At 34.3% G+C, this 23,639-nt stretch overlaps 1 protein-coding gene and 1 long non-coding RNA gene across 10 annotated transcripts in view; one reads left to right on the top strand and one right to left on the bottom strand.

The window, feature by feature from the left end:
• Window positions 1-23,639, top strand: part of Ten-m (teneurin transmembrane protein Ten-m) — a 579,656-nt gene that overhangs the window by 270,589 nt on the left and 285,428 nt on the right. The gene's annotated exons all lie outside the window — the stretch shown is intronic.
• On the bottom strand, window positions 14,667-15,317 carry LOC143204743 (uncharacterized). Its single transcript, XR_013007666.1, has 4 exons — window positions 15,180-15,317; window positions 15,020-15,117; window positions 14,878-14,958; window positions 14,667-14,798 (listed from the first exon to the last, which is right to left on the bottom strand). It is a non-coding gene; the product is annotated as an uncharacterized LOC143204743 (long non-coding RNA).

The raw sequence follows: 23,639 nt of genomic DNA, 5'->3' as shown, positions 1-23,639 counted from the left end.
TAAAAAAATTATGGGTCTATTTTTTTAAATACCCTAAGATTTGTATATGATTCTCAATCTTAACCTCAATCAGGTAAATATCCGCTGAAAGACATTAGCATCTAATAAAAATATTTTAAAACATATAAAGTTCAGTTCAGTAGCCACCAAGTATCACTGATTAGTCCCGGTATGCTTGAATGATATGCTTTTATCAGAGCACAATTTACATTGCGATTTAGAATCACTCTAAAATTATAATTAAGAAATTATTATTTTATTAATATTATTTATATTAATTAACAACCCTCTTAAACTTTTTATCGTCGGAGTTTACATATTTTATTTATATTATTTGTATATATTTAACATGAATGACATACAATGTAGAAATAGTAGAAATAATTGACATAGGAATAAGAATAAATGTGACATATGTTAATTTTAAAATTAATATGGTTACATCAAAAATCGACTATATTTATTAAAAACATATAAAATTATGTATATAAAACAAGTCAGTGGACATATAAAAAGTAAACAAGTATAAGAATGCAAGCATAAACTTTTTTAATATATATACAAAATATAATTAGTAATTAATAAATCATCTTATCAGCGGGGTTATATTCCCAGGGTTTCTCAGACCAAGGCAAGTTGTCTCCAATCCCAAAACTCTGCCATTGTTTCGTGTACATACTGAATTCAATCAATATTATCTGTTTAATTGTGAATCACGCTTAGTATAGTCAATCCAGATATGATTTTAAGAATGCTGATTAACTATTTATCATATATCAAACAAATTTACTGAAATATAAGTTAATGGGATGTTTGAAGTGACTGAGATTTATGCTGTCGAATCCATTTCAATCTAGACAAAATTTTTGTACGGGTTTTTCAGCTTATAGATTTTGCCTACAGGCAAAAGTATAAATTCAAAGGAGGAAGAAACATATTGAATATACCAGGAACCATAGTTAAGCTTAACATTAAAATGCTTCGGAATTATCTCAGCTATGCTGCATAGATCTGACCAACTGGTAATTACAGGGCTATTTCTGCTTTTTGCAAAAATACGTCCTCAAATTTCTTCAATCGACATCAGTGGACATCTGCATTTTTTAGGTGTTTATTTGGCCGATTATTTAATAAAATATTTCAGTGTTTTCGGTATTAAAACTGATATCTTATGTTATATCAGTTTGAGTACACCACTAAAAAAATACAATTACAGCAGGAAGGTTCTTAAAATGTCAGTTTGGTCCTGCGGATCCTACAAGTCACTGGTTCTAGCATTGCTAAACTTTATTACTGCTATTTAAAACAAGGTTTAACACGTATTGTAATTGGTTTTGATTGTTTTCTCATATTGAAATTTGTTGTTTTGTAAAAAATTGTTTTCTTTTATTTGCGGCAGTTTGCGTATTAATTTAGATTGATATATCTTGAATTTCTTATTAGTATTCTAGTTATTAAAAAAGGAAGAAAAGGAAAAAGATATGTTTATTTTGTTATTATTTCTTATAACGATCTAGTAAATTTACACTAATAAGTTAACACTCTTAGACACTTTGGGCTTAACATCTATGTTACTGTTTTTAATGTACACTGAGTTTGTAGTAATTTCATTGAACTGGATCAAATATTTTCACTCTTAATTGTCTGACTAGTCGTCTAGCTGATGAAGTATCTGTTTATGACCTTGCTTTTGTTTTTAATAACGTTATCGACAGTTCTTACTTTTAACAATACCTCGTTGTATCTTTTTTTGAAATCTTTGTATAATATTTCTATTGCTTTGTCTGGTACAACCCCAGAGTTGAGCACCATAAGTTCACACTGGTTCCTAAGACCTATTGATAAAGTAAGGGTTTATTATATACTAACAGCGCTGAATATCTATTCGAATACTATAACCAGTACATTTTTTTATGCTTGAGCTGAGTTCCTCACATTTTTTCTCAACATGTGGCTTCCAGTTAAGTTTAACATCAAAGGTTATGCCATGATATGCTGTGTTTACACAGGGAACAAGTTCTTGATTTATACATACTGGCTTGTCCTTGATTCTTTTGTTGGTGAAATGAATATGCTGATTTATTTTGATACTTCATTTTTCTGTTCAGTATTGTGTTTTGGTAATAGATGTTTGTAGCTGTTCAGTTGATTCGTTGTTGTTAATTCCAATGGCCAATATTACAATGTCCTCTGCAAATGAGGCAACACTATATTTCTTGAATGTAACCAAGTTCCCAGTACACAGTACATGAAACATTAGTGCTAATACACTTTTCAGTAGCCCACCTTCTTGTATTGTCCTCAAGTTAGAATAGGCATTCCCTTTTTTAACTCTGAAGCAGTAAAATTTGAGGTTAGGAAACAACATTCCGCGATTGACCATATTCATACAATCACCAATGCCTTAGGACAATCACTAGAAGAAAATAAAATCTGATCTGCAACATTTTTTTAGATATTGCTGAAGCTCTCGATGTGGTTTCGCCATGAAGGCTTAGAGCTTAAGAATGAAATGCTTCTACCTGACCAAAAGGAGAAATATACTATGTAAAAAATGATAATAATCGAACCAACACCCGGCTTTCTTTAATCTGAGAAGTTTCGTATTTTAAAACGGCTTCGTGGCGCAGTAGAAAAGTTGCCGGCGTTCAAAGCTTGAACCGACGGAAATCGGGGAAAAATTGACATCGACTCGACGTAAAACCGAACCGGGTTGGCATCATCGCGCTCGGCAAAACGGGAAATTTATGCGCCAGATATTATTTCAACCAGCCACCTAGCGCAAAGTTTTACCGAGCGTTTAGTACACCGCAAGAATTCGGCTCCCGAAGCTGGATAAACTTTCCGGGTACTTTATGCAAATTAATTGTAATTAAGGAATCCACCGACTTATTTAAATACACTTAGCGGGCTCGCGTTCCTAAGTTTTGACAGCGCTTACATATACTTTCGAAATTAAATAGCGCGGAACCGTGCCACCCACCGGCTCGGCGCCGCGCCCCCCTCCCTCCGTCGTCCCCCCTCCCCGCCCCGCCTCGTTCTTTTCCAGTCAAGAAAACCGGAGAAAGTTCGGAAAAGTTAGCGCATGTAGTGCCTACCGCCAGATAAATATATTAAAATATATGGACACATGTGCGCTCTTTCCCAAACTTACTTCGGAGCGGGCGACCAAACAACGCCGTCGTGTCGTCGTCCCCCCGCGCTTCCCGGGACAAGCCGGCTTCGCTTTTAATTAAATCTACCTGGGAACTTGTACGGACGGGAACAGTTTGCGCGATTCTGTCGAACGCGGCGCGTATAAATTTTTCAGCGTCGACGAATTGCCTCGTGCATTTTTTCCCTTCCCGCAATTTGTTTTTGTTTCCCACAAGCTGCGGGTAAATAATGGAGCTTGTAAGAACAGGCTTTTTTTTCGAAGTACGGGATATATATCGGCGCCGGCGATGCGAAATTATATCTCTTTTTGCAGATTTGAAAGTCGCGATTCGTCCTTAAACAAACTGGAAGGAAAGAATGCTCTCGGGAGACAACCGAAAGGTTTTTTTATGACAGGAACAGAGCAAATACGAATAATGTTATTTGGACAAAGTAACTGCTGTATTATAAGTTGACTGTTCATAAAATATTTACCTTTTCGGATTCAAAATTATGAAATATCTTACAAAATGTGGAAATTTTCGATTATTATAGCGAGACCAGTTGGTTGAATAACAAAACTGATAACATAAAGTCTTCTTAATGAAATATTGATCAAGCGTTAAGGTTTCAGCTCCTTTACGATGCCTCAGATTGAAATATATTAGGTACTTATAGGCAAATAGGCAAATATTCTGAAATTTTTATGTAATACATCAATGGATGCTTTGCACAATACATATTAATCACAACTAGTGATCGCAACTATGCTCAAAATTCGGTCATAATTTATCAAATTAATAGTGTATCTCCTATAGTAAAAAGAATAATTTATAATTGATATGCTAACATCACAATATTGACATGAGAAAATTTGTTTTGATAGTATTTTCAATATAAGATCAGAAACTCTTTGTTATATTTTAGTCTCCTTTTTACCAACGAGGGTTTATCCAGACTGGACCTGCTGTTGAACGTGGACTCCGAACCACGGTCCTCAGCATAAAGCCCACCGACTGGCGAGTGACCAACTTTTAGATCGTCCCAGAAGACATCCGGTTTTACCCAGCCTGGTTGCTGGCGTGACTGGGATCATTTTCCTTCACAGATTTTACACCCATGCCTAGAATAATCACAAATATTAAACAATCAGGAACATATATTTGATGACCATGTGCCAGCAGAATTCGAACCGACTCTCGCAACAGCAGGAGCACCGTCCTGTCGCCTTAACCACTAGGGTCTTCGACATTAAGCCTACCGACTGGCCCGTGACCAACTTAGAGACCATCCCAGAAGACATCCGGTCTTATCCAGCCTGGTTGTGGCGTGATACCGTTGATGCCCCAGCAGGATTTTAATCCACGATTGTCGCAACAGTAGGAGGACCGTCCGGTCGTCTTAACCACTTTGCCACCAAGCAGGCAATTAATATTTTTGAATAATTTCGAATGAATTCCGAAAATCAACAAAGTACAGATAATAAGTATAAAATTATTCTTTATTTTTATGTTATAAACATTCATATGGAATTTTTTATTATATAATATATATTTGTTTATTAAAACAGCGAATATATGTATGAAACAATTTCAAAATTGTTGTGTATTACATAATATGTTTATTACGACAATAACGATCACGATAGGGCCCTTTATTTTCTACAATTTAGAACTATATATTAAACGAATGTATTTACGAACGTTCAAGATACTGTTAATAATTTGTAATTTGTTCTACTTGTCCTATGCCTTTAATTCTATACAAAATTATATAGTTTGTTTCATTTTATTTGCATATTATACCTCGATATTACGCATATAAAACATATACTGAAAAATATCAATCAATACATCAGGATTATTTGATAAAAGAATAACTTACTTAAACTTTTAAATTAAATTGTATCGTTCTTTGTTCGACTCTTCGAGCTAGGCGTCATATTTTATTATTAATTCTTTCCTGACAGTAAATTTAGTTAATTCAATCTATTGTTTTCGTAATATCTTGGAATCTTGTCTTTGCATGTTTTTGATTTGTTTTCTATGGCTTTCTACTTGGTCTTGTCTCAGAGTTGTAATCTTCCTACATAGCCTTGTTCCATATGAGAACTAACAAGTCATCGATAAATGAGGAGTTAAAATTCTATGAAGCTATTTTATAAATGTTAATATTTTTTTAACTCTTGATGCGCATATTAACATATTTATTATCAGCAATAATTCATTAGTACTTTATTGAAATAGATTATGCATTAAAATTTATACCAATAAAATTTATAGAAAAAAATGTCACAGTTAGTAGAATTATGTACTATGTCTGCACAACCATATCAGTTAGTATTAGTTCTTAAGAAAGATCGGTTCTTCGTAGCTGTACTGGATTTATCAGACAGTAAATTAATTAATAATTTACTTAGTTAATTAATAGGTTTGCAGTTCGCAATAAAATAATACTTTATGGGCAAAAATATTCCGCTTCGATGTTAATGTGGATGACTCTCTTCAACTAAACCATAATATTTTGGACTAGGAGTGGTCGTTGTAACTTCAACGTAAGTTCATAAAAGTGTTCGATGGGCTCCGGCAGCAAATTTCTTCAAATTAAGCAACAATATGGATTTAAAGTTTGAACACACTGAATGACTCACTAATACTAAACAGAAAACCGTTATTTATGTAGAAAAATAGCAAAACTATCGATTTTAACAGCTGTTTAAAATGAAACCTGAAATAGATTATGAATTAAAATTTATACGAATAAAATTTACAGAAATAACTTTCAATATTAATACAATTATGTACTATGTCTCCACAAGAATATCAGTTAATATCAGTTCTTAAGAAAGGCCGAGCCTTCGTGGCTGTACTGGATTTATCAGATATCAAATTAAGTAATAATTCAAAATTGAATATTCCAGTTGAACTCTTCAGTAACAGATTCATTAGGGCTTTGCAGCTGGCAACAAAATAAGACTGTTTGCTTCGGTATTGCTATGGATGACTCTCTTGAACTAACCCATGATATTTTGGGCTTGGAGTTGTCGTTGTAACTTCAACATAAGTTCATAAAAGTGTTTGGTGGGTTTCGGCAGCAAATTTCTTCAAATTAAACAACAATAATGATGAAAAGTTTGAACACACTCAATAACTCAATAATACTAAATAAAATACGGTTATTTTATCTAGAAAAATAACGAAACTGTCGGTTTTAACAGCTGTTTAACTTCATACATCGGATTTTCACTAGCATGTAACATTGACCAAATTAAGAAAGGGTCTAATAAATGACCCGAATGAAAAATCCCCAAGGGAAGCCCTACGTTATAGCTTCAAAATTTCCGATTTAGATTCATTCATCCAACTATAACGTCAAAAATCCAGGTAATATATAAATTACCCCAAGTGCAAAGTTTTCCAATTCGCCTGCTATCCACTCCATATTCCCTAACCTTGAAAGTTTCCTGAAAGAGTCATAACTCCAGGACCCACGACAGTCCCCATTCCCATCTCGCCGACCCCCGCCGCCTCCTTCACCAAAAACAATACAGTGCGTATATTCATTATCTGCGCCTGCTGAGCCACATCCAACTCTCGGCTGCAGCTCCGCAAAACTTTCCGAAGTCGGATCCCGACGTTTCGGCGGTCACTGGGGAAATCTGGGGATCCCTTCTTGTGTCTCCGATTTTTTCTGTCGTTGCCTTTTCCTACGTCTGGAGAGGACCCTTCGCCGTCCTGGGGGAGCGACAGTCGGCTCGCAGGACGCTTTTATAAAGAAAAACTGCTAATTTTCTTTAATTGTATACTCGAATGTGATTAGAATTAAATGGTAATGGCTTAGGTAGATGGGGCAGCTGTGGGAATTCTGAATGGACGTAGACTTTATTGTAATACAACTCATTAAAGAGGGATATAAAATAGTTATGCTCTGTGTTATGATTTACATCTTATTTCATTGTTAGTAGCGTGTACACGTGCGATTTTTTTCAACATCTACTTCTTTTTAATAAATGAGAGGAACTTTAGAAGAGAAGAACATATTGCAGTGCGTCCATAAAAAAGGCGTTGGAAACTATCGATTGAAAACAGTCGAAACAGTCGTTAGTCAAAAAACTAGCGACTGAAAATAGTAATCACTATACCCGAAAAATGTTTTATCGTATTTTAATGTGTTAATTGCTATTTTTAAATAATTTACTGTAATAAATATAGACGATTCAATAGAAATTAAACAAAACCTAAAAATTAAAGATGTACAATAACCAAAAATACTACATAAAAATTAAACATATAGTTTATTCAAAGATTTTTTAATATATGCGCCATGAAAGAAATTTGCGACGTCAAAAGCAGTTGTTTTAGTTCAGTTTGGCTTCGACACACAAGAAAATTCTAATCTAAATAAAATAATTAAACAAATATCATCAAATACAATTTATTTTAACATTATAGTATATCTACCTAATATCGATCTATAGATCTATCTATCAATCTACGTTATAGTATATATACATACATACATATATATATATATATATATATATATATATATATATATATATATATATATATATATATATATATATATTATAGTATACCTAATCATAGAAAAAAAAGTAATCCATGACATAATTAAAAATGATCTGAATGAAATAATGTTTTTACAAAAATCGAGAGATTAATCGGAATATTACCTATTATTGTCATAAAAACTGTCAAAATATTTATCATTCTCAATTTTAATCTTTTTACACTTTTACATTAACAATCTTGCTGCTACATTAATATACTTCTATTTTAATATACAATAGATTGTTATTTACAAGCAAACGACCAAAAAATCATAAAACTACATATATTACATATAACAAATCTATGTAAGCATAAATTGGGTACATTTTTGCGGCTAGGACGACAGAGCCAGAACGTTAAAAATCAGTCGAATCAAACAGGTAGGACCAAAAATAGTAACTAAAAGTATACGACTGAAACAGTCGATAATAAATAGTAACAAAATCAGTCGAACCGAAAATAGCGACTGAAAACAGTCACTGGCGAAAAGTAGTAAAATCAGTCGAACCAAAAATAGCGACTGAAACAGTCGATAGTAAAAAGTAGTCAATTACTAAACAGTCGATAGCCAATTTCAGTCGATAGTTCCCAACACTAATAAAAACTGATATCATTTAAAGAGACTCACGGTCTCAGTATCTAATTCGTTTCTTATGTGAAACTGTACTGCTTATTTAATTCAACAGCATTATTATTTCACACGTAAAATTATACTGTTTACTTAATTCAACAAGGCTGCCACTTATTTTTTGCTTGTTGTTGGCTGTTAATAAACTAAAGAGGATTTGTTTATATATCAACAATTTAGCATCCCTTGAATGTATTTCGTAACTGAGAAATGTTCAAAAAGAAAGATGATCAAAAATGAAGATTATATAAACTCCAACATCATCTAAGCAATTGACCGATGTTTTGACAAAGGAATGAGAGGAAACTATTGAGAAGTTCTGCGAATTTATTACGTGAAGAATTACAGCTGTTTTAAAAGCCAATGGTGGCTCATATTCTTATTAATATTTTGTTTGTTTATTAACTAAATCTTAGGTTAGATAGGCTTAGTACAATCTTAATTTACAAATTAATTTACTACTGCTATTACTACTGTTCTGTTTAACTTGCATTAATACGCAAGCAATGCAAGTACGGGATTAATACTTCAGTATATATAAAGTTAAGAATACACTTATACACTAAATCAGTTCGTGTGGTTTGGTTCGTATGAATTTGCAAAATAAATTATGCAGTAGCTGTATTGCTTCCACATTGCTGTGATTTAGTAACTTATTTCATATTTTAAGGCAAAATCTTGGATCACTTCGTGTATCCATTTGATTTCGACGTCATCTTGCAGCTCTTCGTTGGTTACGTAGCGATGAGCATTGGAAATTAATGATAGAAATTTGTTTTAGGTGCGTTGGATTACTAGTTGGTTTGATATTTTAGTGCAGCCCCGTAGGTCCAAACTGACTTTATGATTAAGAGTATCTTCTGACTAACCAGTACAGTTGCTTGACTTTGAATCTAATCTGCTCTGTTTTTTGTTTAATATGATATGTACAATTTAACCTACCATCCAGATATATTCCGAGGTATTTAGCTGATTCTTCTTGAAGTTTCGGGCATCCGTCCAAAGTGAAATAATTAGGTCCTTGTCATACACTACTCTGTGGAACTCAGGCTGAAATAGGATTAAAATAGTACAGGTGTTGAGAATGCTCCTTCATGCGAGACTCCAGCAATCGACAGTAATTTTGCGGTAGCAATTTGCTCGTTTGGTCAAAAGCCTGTTCAAGAATATTACAGAGCACTATATCTTTTCTTCTAATGCCTTTTCAACAACCACTGTCCCTCTGTGCACTTGCCTCTGTTCGATTGCCGATTGGCGATATTATTAACAAATGAAAAATGTGTATATGTCAGGTATACTAACCCAAGTTAGAAGATCCAGAACATTTCATACGAAGTACCAATAAACTTTCATCTGGTGATTTTATATATAATAAAACTACTCGCAATCAAAATTTTCAATATTAGCTATAATTTAGTCGACGATAGAGTACGTCTAAAGGAAAAATTCAACTTAATACTACGTATAACTTGAAGCACTAAGAACGGCCAATAAAAGCATCAGGCCAACTAGTACGAAATCGACGTTTTGGTGGCTTCTTTTATTAACAATTTCCGTCGGTGTTCGCTCGACTTCACTCGAACGAAAGCCCCCGTCAAAAATCCTATTTAATCTCATTTCTATTTTTATTTAGGGCTCCCCTTCTCCGAGGGCCGCGCGACTGGAATTCCAGGGAACGGTCCGGGATAAGGAAAAAATAAAGTCCCCAATAACCGTTGACTTTTTTAATACACCGCATATTTTCAATGCTGCTATCGATGTTCCATGGAAGAGGATCGACTGTTTAGATCTCGAAGCTCCGAACGTAAAAATTCCTATTATTCAGGACCAGTTTGGGGGCGATACGGTTTTTCCACTTTCCAGCCGGTCGAATGGTGAAAAATCGGCGGGATTTTTATTAACTCACAAGCGGTGGACTTGACGGGAACTACTCTTGTTAGTATTAATATCATTATGAATTATTATAATATTGACCTATCAATTAATTTTAAAGGCTTTATAACAGATGGTGTTACTGTGTATTAAATCGTGTTGGGTACATTTTTAACCAACTTCATGTTGAAGCTTCAGTGACAGGCTTCATTTTTCAGTATGTGTCATTTCGTCAAAAGATTCGCAAAGTTTTAGTACAACATTTTTCCAGTTCATTGAACACGTTTTGAATTGTACCGAACCTCCTTCATAAACATATCCTTATGTCAATTTTATAAAAGAGAACATTGTCCTTGCCTTATTCGGTCCAAGCGGCTAAATCGGCAGCATCATCTCCCCTCTCCATGTCCATCTCGTATCCGACCGTATCCCATTCGTTTCTTGTTTCACAAATGACGAAGTACAACGTCGTTGGACCCAGGAGGCTCAAGCTGATTTTTTCTCCTCTCTTCGCGTTCCATCCCTTTGTCATCATGCCGTAGTTTTGAATCGACTGAGAGTGGGCCACTGTCGTTTCTTTCACGGTCACTTGATGACCTTGCCTGCTCTACCACGTATTGAACAAGTCCACTTCTCACCCAGATTAGAACTAATTATGCTAAGTATGGGTTGTAAGATTTTAGAATTGCCTTAACAGGAGAAAATACAGACAGAATCTCCGGATTTCTATGAGCAATCTATTTTCTTCATAGAATCTAGCTTATGCTAAGTTTAGTGTTACTGATCAAATAACCATTACCACTTCGGTATGGGTGCTGATGTGTGCTGTCTAGATAGAACCTCTACTTCGTTATTGTGTTTGTAGTCCTGTATTTGTGTTAATGTTTAAATCGTATATATACTATTTATACTTTTAACCCCACGGTTTGTGTTATTAATTTTACTTATTTATTAATTTATTATTTTCTATATACACTTTATGTATCTTCCCGTCCTCTTTAGATTAACATCATACTATTGTATAGTCACGAAATGACGATTCCAGTCAAAATGACAAAAAAAATTGTACCGAGTAAATCGCATTTATGTGAAGTTTTTGTTCTTTGCTTCTGTTTGACTTGAAGCGTGAATGTCAACTATGCTCCATCGACTTCAACATCCGAATACTGTTTTCTAGGTTTTGAATAATTTCCAATCGCTTGAAAACTGAATCCATTACGATAATAGAAAGAGAAAAACATCATGATCATCATCATCAACAGTACTTTCAATAAAATACATTGTTCCAATTTTTCACAATAAAGATTCAAATTTAAAAAAAATCCTCTAAAATATTTTATTCGCCCTAATATCATGTTTGATTAAAGTTAACTCAAGACTAACAGGTTATAATAAGTTCTTTCACTATGAATAAAAAAACTAATTTTTCCAAAAAAATGTGTCTTGCTATGGTAGGCCGGGGACTTTTCAATTGACCTGTTATATATTCATAAATTCGATTTTTCATCTCAGATTCACTATAGCTTTTTAAGTTTATGTTAACACGGATCTACGGTTAAATTTAGCATTGACAGCAATTAAGATCCTATCTACTATGTCTGTTCGATATAAATTCGAAATTTGTACTATTTTTTATTTCCACAGTGACAGTTTTCTATCGGGATATATTATAACCCGAAACTATAGGCAATTATTACTAATATTATCACATGAATGAATAGATATGAGAAATATCGCCCTGTCGGCGCTAATACTGAAACGTCCTTTGTCAAATTTGAATACGAAACGAGCCATTTATCGAACAAACAACCTCCCAAGGTCGACTCTTGATTACCAACAATATCGGATCAGGCCCGATTAGGGCGCCGGGTCCCCGGTCCTTGCACCAGCCGCAATTCAATTTAGACATCTGTCGTCTTGATCAGGACGGGGACCTCGGCCGGACCCTCCCCCTCCTACAACCCCGGGGACCGACCAATCAGTTAAATCGGTGATTTATGGACGTCGCAGGACCAGTAATGCGATATGTTAATCCGGTTAATCCCCCGTAATTGACCGATACGTCGAAAATGGATGGAATTTCGCGTTTTATTTAACAGTTGGCCGGTCGGAGCCGGTGCCGTTTCGATTTTTTCGTCATCGCGCGACGTATGACGACGGCGGCGGCGGCGGCGACGGGGCTAGGGTGGCGTTATTTATGGATTCGCATGGCGGTTGTTGGACCATATGATGGTATTTTTTCGGCGGAATTTTAAACAGGGTTTCATAAATAATGGCAAACAGTTGTGAAATATTACATCAATATTCTCGATTGACTATCGGCAGTATATGAATTATTTGTATGTATTAGCTAAGGAATTCCATATATATACATGTGAGAATGTAGAGTAGGCACGTGGTTTTTATAATAAAACTACTTTATTCTACTATGGTTTATTCGAGAAGCCAGCTAAGAAGTTTATTCAATTGCCCTTGGATTAGGATTCTTCTAACTTAATCAGGACACACTCGTGCCAAGACTGCCCTGATTTGGCGACCTCTCAACATTATTAGGTGTGGGGGGATCTCCATATTTCTTGGAATATTCAAAGGAGGCCGCATCGCAACGGTCAATAAACGTCGTACTCCCACATACACATTTTAGAGATTACAAGGGTAGAATAACAAAAGTAAATAAATAAATAACAATAATAAAAACACATATTTAATGTATAATTTTATTGGGATTTAATTGATATTCATGAAAAGCTTTATAACAGGTCAATTGAAAAGTCCCTGGCCTACCACATTTTAAAAAACGCATTTATTTTTGTCAAAATTAGTTTTTTTTTATTCAACATAATTCCCTACAAGAGTGATGTACTGATTATAACGACCCTCCAATTCTTCGATACCATTTTTGTAGTACGATTTCTACTTTGCTTCAAAATAAGCCTCAATTTCGGCGATCACCTATTCATTCAACGAAATTTTCTTCCCAGAGAGTATTCTTTTGAGATCTGAGAACAGTATATAATGATTATATCCATGAATGTGTTCTGTTGCAGAATTGACGCACTAAATTGTCTCTATAAACGTAATATTTTATTCAATAAATTTATTCCAAATAATTTAAACAAAATCAATTAAAACATCAAACGGTACTCACTTTTGGACTTTTAGCTTTAGTATAAGTTATGTACAAATTAATATTTAAGAGTCAAAAGATCTAACATTCGTGGCCAGTATTCTTCAAAGATTGATAATATTTTTTGATTTTGTACTGGAAATCCCATATATTATATACTTACAATTCTATAAGTTATATTTAGAAAGAAAAGCGGTCTTTTAAAATGAACATCGGTCAAAACAATGGTGACAAATGGCCCCCATCGAGCAGAAATAATTACTAGAACATATAACGACTAAAATATAGTTACAATTGTTACCAGTAACTGTAATTTTTGCTACCATTCTTGACGGACAAACTCTATTAATGAATTCACTGCCTCTTGCTGGTGACTGAAGTACTGTAGATGTATTTTCATAACCTTAGTTGAAATAATGATTATATCCATGAATATGTTCTCTTGCAGAATTGACGCACTAAATTGTCTCTATAAACGTAATATTTTTTTCAATAAATTTATTCAAAATAATTTAAACAAAATCATTCAAAAAGTCAAAAGTAAGTTATGTACAAATTAATATTTAAGACTCAAGAGATCTAACATTCGTGGCCAGTATTCTTCAAAGATTGATAATATTTTTTGATTTTGTACTGGAAATCCCATATATTATATACTTACCAGACTATAAGTTATATTTAGAAAGAAAAGCGGTCTTTTAAAATGAACATCGGTCAAAACAATGGTGACAAATGGCCCCCATCGACCAGAAATAATTACTAGAATATATAACGACTAAAATATAGTTACAATTATTACCAGTAACTGTAATTTTTGCTACCATTCTTGACGAACAAACTCTATTAACGAATTCACTGCCTCTTGCTGGTGACTGAAGTACTGTAGATGTATTTTCATAACCTTAGTTGCAATAATGCTTATATACATGAATATGTTCTCTTGCAGAATCGACGCACTAAATTGTCTCTATAAACGTAATATTTCTTTCAATAAATTTATTCAAAATAATTTAAACAAAATCATTCAAAAAGTCAAAAGTAAGTTATGTACAAATTATTATTTAAGACTCAAGAGATCTAACATTCGTGGCCAGTATTCTCGAAAAATTGATAATACTTTTTGATTTTGTACTAGAAATACCATATATTATATACTTACCAGACTATAAGTTATATTTAGAAAGAAAAGCGGTATTTTAAAATGAACATCGGTCAAAACAATGGTGACAAATGGCCCCCATCGACCAGAAATAATTACTTGAACATATAACGACTAAAATATAGTTACAATTATTACCAGTAACTGTAATTTTTATTACCATTCTTGACAGACAAACTCTATTAATGAATTCATTGCCTCTTGCTGGTGGCTGAAGTACTGTAGATGTATTTTCATAGCTTTAGTTGAAATAATTATTATATCCATGAATATGTTCTCTTGCAGAATTGACGCACTAAATTGTCTCTATAAACGTAATATTTTTTCAATAAATTTATTCAAAATAATTTAAACAAAATCAATTAAAAAATCAAACGGTACTCACTTTTGGATTTTTAGCTTTAGTACAAGTTATGTACAAATTAATATTTAAGAGTCAAAAGATCTAACATTCGTGGCCAGTATTCTTCAAAGATTGATAATATTTTTTGATTTTGTACTGGAAATCCCATATATTATATACTTACAATTCTATAAGTTATATTTAGAAAGAAAAGCGGTCTTTTAAAATGAACATCGGTCAAAACAATGGTGACAAATGGTCCCCATCGACCAGAAATAATTACTAGAACATATGACGACTAAAATATAGTTACAATTGTCACCAGTAACTGTAATTTTTGCTACCATTCTTGACGGACAAACTCTATTAATGAATTCACTGCCTCTTGCTGGTAACTGAAGTAATGTAGATGTATTTTCATAACCTTAGTTGAAATAATGATTATATCCATGAATATGTTCTCTTGCAGAATTGACGCACTAAATCGTCTCTATAAACGTAATATTTTTTTCAATAAATTTATCCAAAATAATTTAAACAAAACCAATCAAAAAATCAAAGGGTACTCACTTTTGGACTTTTAGCTTTAGTACAAGTTATGTACAAATTAATATTTAAGAGTCAAAAGATCTAACATTCGTGGCCAGTATTCTCGAAAGATTGATAATACTTTTTGATTTTGTACTAGGAATACCATATATTATATACTTACCAGACTATAAGTTATATTTAGAAAGAAAAGCGGTCTTTTAAAATGAACATCGGTCAAAACAATGGTGACAAATGGCCCCCATCGACCAGAAATAAACACTCGCCACACGCGTCTGACCCACACACGCTTATTTTTACAACTTAATATTTTCTCTCTCGATTTAAACCGGTTCGTTGTTTTCACGAACGAGACCGCCTCGAACGTCGGAACCGATATTTATGTGCGCCGTAAAAGTGTTTTGACTCTTCACCAGTCGCGGAGATATATATCAGCTGGAAAAAGGATTTTCAATTTTAGTCGGCGAGACTATTCGTTTCTACGGCTGGAAACATCGGATCGCCTCATCGACAGCGTTCTTCCACTCATCAATTCGAGTATTTTAAGGTGCTTTTTATAATTTTATGCTTCCAGGCTGGAGTAGAATGGTAAATAATGGCGCTGAACACGGTCTCGTCTGGATATGTCTAGTCCGATGACATTTTCTTCAATAATTAACGTCTCTGTTTCGGCGAGTAGCATATTTTTAAATTACAAGACTTTTGGAAGCGGACTTAATCATAAATTCCACAATTTTGGAAGTTATTTCAGTATATCTCTATTAATTTTTAGTAGTAGCTAAAAGGCCAAGAATGTGTTAAAAGTACTTGGATGGGACAGGCGCTTGCAGAGCAGTACTCCGCCAATGTCAGGATCCATTAAAAATCATCGTGGTTCGCTCGATTGTTACACTGACCCAACTCTTCCAACTTCCAACTTTCAAAGCCTTACGAATTCTTAAAATATAAATTAGATTGTTTAACATCTGTATTATGGATCGGACTCTCCATATTTATAGTTCTGTCAAATAGCTGAAATGTTAAAGTCCTTCTTTTTAAGCAAAAAGGAAAATCACAATATAACTTTATAAAAAGTCATATTAAAAGCTTTAGTAGTTAATTATTTATTTATTTAAATAATATTAAATCAAAGCAACACCGTGTATCGCCATTTCTTATGAGGAACACTTAACTTGTAGTACCCTGCAGTGTTGGCAAATATAAAGGCAAGGACTATATATTGTACTAAATAGTAGAAAACGTTTCTAATCTGTTATTATTTTTTGTATGAAGACAAAATATAAAAGTTAATATCAGAAAGTTTTGTTAAATAAATTATTTTTCGAAAATAAATTGTATCCACAAGGCAAATAACCTAACGGTAAATTTAGCAACATCGACTTTTGCTTTTTGGCTTACCGGGGGTATATTGCGCCGGCCGTTATACGAATAGAGCCGAAAGTAGTTGAATCTCTGGACCACCATTATTTTTACTGTATGCTGCCAAAGTGGAATAAGTCAGAAAATGACTCGATGGTTCTGCTCAAAGGACAAACAGTTTTTTTGGGATCGATGAATTGTCTGAAAGCTGGACAAGTTGTATACCAATACTTTCAACGAAAAAATTAGTCCATTTTTTTGAAAACTATGTTGATTATTCCGAGAAAAACGTTACAAAAAATAATTTAGAATGAAGGAAAGTAGGAAATATAGTATATCCAAAGTTTGTGTGAACATACGTCATCTCAATTTATGACGTTAAAACGGTGCAATGTTGCCACATAAACCCTGAGTTTTGGTTCAGTTCGGTTTTCATATACAACAAAATTCTAATCTAAATAAAATAATGAAACAAGAATGTTATCAAATATAATTAATTTTAACATGAAAGTATATCTACTTCTAACAATATAGTCTATAGGTTAGAGCTATAACCTCTTATCGCTATTGTTTTCAAGAACTTTGCGCACGTCTGACCACCGGACAACTTTGACAGTCTCGTTCGTTAACGTGTTCGAACTAATCAGATAGCATTGTGCCTCTTTTTAACTAAAGTAAAATGAGAAGGAAAATATTGATTTAATCTGAAACGAATTTACAAATTGCGACATGCATTACATTAAACATCTTGATGAGGTATGTATAAAAAACATTAAATAGACTATATTCTAGCAGAAATAATAATAGAAAAAAGGAAAATTTTGAAATAATTAAAAATCTAAAGTCATCAAAGGGAAACGTCAATGTAGCATGACTGTGGCTGTTTTACTTAAACAAAATCCTGTAACTCCATTATTTTAAAGGGAATTTCCCGTTTTTTATACGCGCTTTTTAAAGCACACCATCAAAAAGTTAATTGGCCTCGCCAAACCATCCCGGTCTGTGTTCTACTCGCTGCAAATCTTCATCACGACGTAATTTGTCCCACTTAACACGACACCGAACAGCATCCGAACCGCCGGTCAGTCCCTCAAGCGTCCGCTTGCTTCGGAAAAACGATAATTTATCCCCGTTTAAGGGGGTCGACCCCACTCCCGACCCTACCACCACCACCACCACCACTGCCGCCGTCGAGGCCACCACCGTCAGTGATTGGCAGAGAATCGCGTCAAGCCACCCCGAAGGGACATAAATAATGCACCCCGGGGGGACTCCGTTATAAATTCCGTGAATCCACGTCGAAGTTCGACGCTTGTCGAGTGCATTACTGGTGAGCGAGAGCGGCGCGATCTATATTTAATGTTCGGTACGAGATGGCGTGTATCTTTGCGGCGAGCATCAGCCAGTCCAGGTTTTCTGCATTAAATCGGCGAAGATTCGGTTTGGAATTCGCGATTTAGTGGCCCCCCCGTTCGACTAGATCGGGACTCTCTATTATATTAGACAACGGGCGCAGTTGCCGCTTGCAGAAATCGTATCGACCGATAGTTATATCAATTTACCATCGTTCCGGATACGGATATTCCGATCTTAGACTTGGAGGTTCGGTGTTGTGCTCGGTTCTACCGGATAACGTGTTGTGCGAATGAAGCCCGTCCTCGTTTTGCATTATTATTTCATTAACTAATATCGCCACGAGTGTTTATCCGTAAGTGTTAACGTGCAAAATTATCGGGATACTGTTTGTGTATGCTTATTTAAATATTGATATATTAGGGTTTGTTTTAAGCGTTTAATTTCGGAATATATTTTAAATGCAAATATTAATATTTCCGATCGGACACTTCCATTAATCGCTTTCATATTAATATTCTACATTTACTTTTGTTAACATATTTAACAAGACGTCATTGCTTTACTTACGAAAAAAATACTGAAATTGGAATGGGAACTTGTCGATGAATATATTACGTTGATAAAAACAAGTAAGTACTGTTTTTTATGATTATTGATTTTGGTACAACATAGTAAAAAGCATAAATAAAACTGTGAAAGATAGTTTTGTTTTCATAAAATATTTTTGTTTAGTGCCTTGGCTACGTTAAATTTCAGTAAGGCATTGCAACAGAACAGTTGAAGTTGAAGGTTTTTTTATTAATCTCCTAGAACGTCAACAATCTGCGAGTGGGCAATAAGTAATATTATATGATTTCACTTATATAACATAGTTATCCTAACATGTAGAAGATCACCTCACTAAGTATTTACTGTACAACTTATAATCTAAATCTTATTCTATATACTATTCTAACTTATTTTAAAGTCTATCCTAACTTATTCTAAAAACTATTGTAGCTTATTCTAGAGATTGTTAAATCTCACTCTATGTACTCTATTAATCAGTTCGTATGGTAGTTTGCGTTTAACCCTACGCACTTCACTGTCATCACGCACATTTAACTGTTTGGCGACTGCATTGGGATGCACTAATAGACATTCAGAGTACTTCGCACTAACACTCCGAATCACACTCGTTATGGGTTCTATGAGGATATCGCGTTGAATCAGTTTGTTGAAACTCTGGAGGATATCTATGTTAGATTTGCTAGTAGTACCCCATTGTTCAATAGCATAGATCCAAATGAGCCTAAGTATTGACTCATACAGCAAAACCTTATTATCTAGTAAGTACTGTTTTTATGATTATTGATTTTTGTACAACATAGTAAAAAGCATAAATAAAACTGTGAAAGATAGTTTTGTTTTCATAAAATATTTTTGTTTAGTGCCTTGGCTACGTTAAATTTCAGTAAGGCATTGCAACAGAACAGTTGAAGTTGAAGGTTTTTTTATTAATCTCCTAGAACGTCAACAATCTGCGAGGGGGCAATAAGTAATATTATATGATTTCACTTATATAACATAACTATCCTAACTTGCAGAAGATCACCTCACTAAGTATTTACTGTACAACTTATAATCTAAATCTTATTCTATATACTATTCTAACTTATTTTAAAGTCTATCCTAACTTATTCTAAAAACTATTGTAGCTTATTCTAGAGATTGTTAAATCTCACTCTATGTACTCTATTAATCAGTTCGTATGGTAGTTTGCGTTTAACCCTACGCACTTCACTGTCATCGCTCACATTTAACTGTTTGGCGACTGCATTGGGATGCACTAATAGACATTCAGAGTACTTCGCACTAACACTCCGAATCACACTCGTTATGGGTTCTATGAGGATATCGCGTTGAATCAGTTTGTTGGACACGTAATATGGGGCATCGACGATGACTCGCAACACTTTATTCTGGAAACTCTGGAGGATATCTATGTTAGATTTGCTAGTAGTACCCCACTGTTCAATAGCATAGATCCTAATGAGGCTAACTATTGACTCATAGAGTAAAACCTTATTATCTAGTAAGTACTGTTTTTTATGATTATTGATTTTTGTACAACATAGTAAAAAGCATAAATAAAACTGTGAAAGATAGTTTTGTTTTCATAAAATATTTTTGTTTAGTGCCTTGGCTACGTTAAATTTCAGTAAGGCATTGCAACAGAACTGTTGAAGTTGAAGGTTTTTTTTATTAATTTCCTAGAACGTCAACAATCTGCGAGTGGGCAATAAGTAATATTATATGATTTCACTTATATAACATAGCTATCCTAACATGCAGAAGATCACCTCACTAAGTATTTACTGTACAACTTATAATCTAAATCTTATTCTATATATTATTCTAACTTATTAGGATGCACTAATAGACTTTCAGAGTACTTCGCACTAACACTCCGAATCACACTCGTTATGGGTTCTATGAGGATATCGCGTTGAATCAGTTTGTTGAAACTCTGGAGGATATCTATGTTAGATTTGCTAGTAGTACCCCATTGTTCAATAGCATAGATCCAAATGAGCCTAAGTATTGACTCATACAGCAAAACCTTATTATCTAATGATAATTTAGATTTACGCCCCATCGGCCGGTATATTTGGTTTACTTTGACCACAAGCTGTTTTGTCACTATATGTTTTTCCTATGTCAAACGTCGATCGAAACGCATTCCTAATGAAGTTGAAGCATATACATTTTGATTACTTAATATAAATAGTAAATTCTATGGTCTTAATATCTCTTTTGTCTATAAAATAACAGTTTTCCATGTAATATTATTGAGTTTTCAGTCCAGATGGCAACACTAAAATGCTCAAAGTTATTTTTATATATGAATAATTCTTCTGTCGCCCACCAGACACTTATGGAATACTCACGGTGATTTTGCTCCATTATATTGTAGTTATTGGCTTTAGTTTTCACGACTTCATATTAGTCCTTTTGGTGTCAGTGACGAAGAACAACTTGGAACATCAAAAAAGTTCAAAGATTATGAATTGCAAGACTTACTATATCAAAACCTAGCTCAAGCTATCAAGACAGCAGTTGATAAATCAATTGTTTCTAGACGTTACATACAATGGAACAGATCCAAAAGGTGAGAAAATAGCAACCTCACAAATTAACTGAAAATGTCCTTTCGAACCATTTCAATATAGGAGTTTTATTAGCTTAGGAGGCAATAAGGGAGATTTAAATATACAATAAAAATGTAGTCATCATATCAATAAAATTATAGTATGTCTTTAATATCACAGTCAGAATTAATATATATATTTCTAGAGTAAAAATATAATCATAAAACAGCCACTGTAAATCACAGAGTGTTAGTAGTTTAATCAGACAGAGACAGCGAAGTTAATCTAGTTTCTGATATGGAAAAGGCAAATTCTATGGCAGCCATGTAATTGGCAACAGATGGAGCATAGCGTCAAAAAACAATTAAAACAGTGTACAGTTTTTCACAAAAACAAACATTAATGAAGTAGCGAAGAGGCATAATGAAGGAAAAAGAGCTGTTTCAAAAATAGAATGTCAACTTATCAGTAAGTAGTATGCATAGAAAAAAATATCAAAACAGCACAGTAACTTTGTAAAACATCTTACACGTCAAGGTTTCGAGAAAGTTGACGCAATTTCTTGAAGAAGACGCAATGAAAGAGAATTTAAATGATCAAAGATAACCTAAACCTGTCAGAATCTAATGGAAAAGCCAACTGTTAACCTGTTATATTAAACCACCTTCTAAAGGTAACTTTTGATAGGAAATTGACTCGGAAGAATACGTTGAACAACGTTGTTGAATAAGTTTTAGTTGTACAATAAAAGAAGCTAAAGCAGGCATACCACAAGGAAGTGTATTGGGGGCAATTATTTACCTTCACATCCGATGAAAAAAAAGTCCTGAGAAGTACTGTAGCTGCACCGAGATACTATAGAACTGATTAGATTCACTGAGGCGGTCAGCTACAGACTGTCACTCAGGAAATCAAAATAAATGCCAACAGACATGAGGACAGACTCCATTCTCATATGAATATCAAAGGAATAGAACAATTGGATATCCTCAGAACAGAATAGAAACTCAAAAGAATGAAACCAATTGATCTTGTGTAGTTTACCGTGGTGAGGTGCATTTGATATAAAAATAGCAGTGTTAATATATGATCATTAATATACCGAATATTAAAATAAAGCCGAATTAAGGTTACTCGACAATGACTAGTAAGAAAGTTATGAAATAAAACCGTTCGTCATCTCAGATGACATCAGCTGGTGAAAGGCCTATTTTCAGGCAAAATCTTTCTACAAAAGTGGTATTGAAATGTTAGAGCGACGCTGGAATGATTGTGTGGCTCTCTTACGTTGATGAATAAGGCCAATTTTGAACAACAAAAAGCACGTTTTTTTAGGCTCGGGACTTTTCAGCCCATCTGTTACACGACTGAATTATGTGACATCATAATTTAGGGTAGGCATTCTTAACTCCCTCCTAAACTTTTAATAAAACCCTCACCATTCAGATACTTCAGGGCAAGAACCGTGCCTACTCCTGTTGACAAGACACATTGCATAATTGCGAAATATTTTCGTGCAATTAATTAATGGGTCGCGTGCTAGCGACCGGCATTGTTACATTTTTCGAGTGAGGGGGTGTCGCGGGGCGGGGGGAGACAGATTACGACGCCGGGACGTGGCACAGGAGAGAGCGGGGCATAGGAAATTATGTCTTGGGGGTTACATGTGGGGTTCGCGTTGCGAGGAAGGGTGCTTTAATATTTTCTGCATCGTTTGATAGAAAGCACGTAGCGACGGCATGAATATTAATTATAATCGTGGCGTTTTTGTGAGCCTAGTTGTAATTTGGCGAGCTCGGTTAGCTTTAATTTTTGTTTTAATTGCTAGTTCCAATTTGGGAACTTTAGTTGTATGTAACTGCACTGTTATTTAACTATTCGACAATTGACCAAGTGCTACGAGTGACAGCGGTTCTTGGGCATTGAAAGAAAAGAAATACTGCTCTGCAATATTTCTGGACGTCTTTTAAGCTTTTGATCGCCGAATTACTGCCTACTGCTGGATTCTTATCTTTTCATGAAGAGACAATCCCAACACTTTTTTCTATTTTCGCGTTGGAGCTCCACAGGGTAGTCACTTGGAACCACTCCTGTATCTGCTTTATACTGTTCATATCACAACAAGAGAAGAAACAGTACTTGGAACATTTTCCGACCACACCGTTTTCATGTCTAAGGCTGTAGAAAAAGTTTAAGCGGCCGTCAACAAGATCTACAGATTGACCAGAGACTAGAAAATACTTTACTTCCTGGATATTCCTGGTTATTTGATTTATTCAGTAGAATCAACTAAATACCTCGGAATACATGTTGATGGTAGGTTAAATTGGAAACATAAAGAGCAGAGAAAATTAGACTCAAAGGCAAATTATACTGGTTATCCGACGTACCCAAAAGTTCTACGGTTCT

This window comes from Rhynchophorus ferrugineus, unplaced genomic scaffold (genome assembly GCF_030347505.1).
Source record: "Rhynchophorus ferrugineus isolate W39M unplaced genomic scaffold, kcgeb_rfMv2 rfM11, whole genome shotgun sequence".
Taxonomy (NCBI): domain Eukaryota; kingdom Metazoa; phylum Arthropoda; class Insecta; order Coleoptera; family Curculionidae; genus Rhynchophorus; species Rhynchophorus ferrugineus.
The sequence above is the reverse complement of the archived record's forward strand: the minus strand, read 5'-3'. Positions and strand labels throughout refer to the sequence as shown.